Source organism: Anneissia japonica, unplaced genomic scaffold, assembly GCF_011630105.1.
Source record: "Anneissia japonica isolate Jap-2015-1 unplaced genomic scaffold, ASM1163010v1 scaffold287975_len91358_cov152, whole genome shotgun sequence".
Lineage (NCBI taxonomy): Eukaryota > Metazoa > Echinodermata > Crinoidea > Comatulida > Comatulidae > Anneissia > Anneissia japonica.
The window spans coordinates 16,826-18,503 of NW_022685069.1; positions in this window are offsets into that span (position 1 = coordinate 16,826).

A 1,678-nucleotide genomic window follows, 5' to 3' on the forward strand; every position below is an offset into this window, starting at 1 on the left:
AAAAAAAAGTTGCAAAGCAAAATAGCCCATAGAATGAGCAAGTGGGACGAGATTTCAGAAGGTTTCTTCGTGATGCGTGGTTTTCTGGCGAAGGGATTTCATCGATTCACGATAGGCAACGTCGGAGAGCACGTTCGTTTTTACTGTGTCATCCGAGACAAAGGAAATATATTTCACCAAACTCCGATATTCGAACAACAGAAGAACATTTTCCATTCGGACGGAACTTAGTCTGTCCTTATTCGCATAGATTCCTCGTCGATTTCTAGCAAGAGTCGTACCTTCGAATATTACAACGACGGATGTGAGGGAAACAAACGCATTGCAGTTGCAACCAAAAATTCGAAATGTTTTTTCACATATACCTACGAATGGTACGACGAAATTCCTTCCCTGAAGTTGCTGTGCAAGCGAAAGATTGTCTCAAACGACGTGCATCGCGAAGTCTTACCCAGGTTACTTAGAACGTACGTACAACGGGAGGATAGACCGAAAGTCTTTGTGTGGATAAACAAATACGAATATTATGTCATTTCGTCTTACGTTTCGACATTAAGTACGATGTACGTTATTCGGTTCACAGGAACTTTCATTATTATTGATTATGTTGGTTGAGTGTTGATTAGACGAAATTAAAGAAAAGAGAAACAAACAAATTATGTGTCAATCTCCGTTTATTTCAATTTTAAAATAAAAAAATGCATTTGCGCCTGTTCGCATGTTGCGATGATATTAAGTTATTTTTTAAAAACTTTATTTGAACACAAACACATTTCTCAGAAACCGCAGCTAATATATGGAATGAGTGTAAGGAGATGGTCCGTAAAGAGGTGGAAGCGGTGGCATATATTATAGAAGATTTTCAACGAATAAGATATAGTGTTCATTCGAATGCATCCGGTGCAGACGTCAATGAAAAGAAAAATTGCAAAAAAAAGTAGCCCATAGGATGCACGAGTGGGACGAGATTTCCGAAGGTTACCTCCTGATGCGTGGTTTTCTGGCGAAGGGATTTCATCGATTCACGATAGGAAACAGCTAGGACGTTCGATTTTACGGTGTCATCGAGGGCGAAGGAATAATAGAGGACGAAGGAATAATAATCGAAAATCCAACGTTCGGTCTACTAAAGAATCGTACCTTTGAATATTACAACGACGGAAGTGAGGGAAACAAAAGCATTGCGGTTGCAACCGAAGGTTCGATGTGTTATTTCACATATTCCTACGAATGGTACGACGATATGCCTTCCCTGAAGTTGCTGTGCAAGCGAACGATCGCTTCGAACGACGTGCGTCACGAGGCATTGCCCAGGTTACTTAGAACGTACGTCCAGCATGTGGATAGTCCGACCATGGAGGTATAAAATAGAAGGAGAAACAACCAACCTAAATCCTATTAACTAAATGGCTTTTTGTGTGATATACTCTAACTTGCTCAATCCTGATTGGCTGCCTAAAATGAATTCAAAAAGGCCGCTCTTGTCTACTGCGCCCAAGGCGACAATTAACACCGCGATGTCACTGCAAATTACCCATTGATCCTAACTGAGTTGCCGATGGTCGCTTGGTATTCTAATCTCAATACGTGGCCATTCTGTGCCCTGAACATGTATAATAACAATTATTTACACGATTTCATTGGTTTAGAGTACGTAGTAGTTCAAAGGTTTACCATA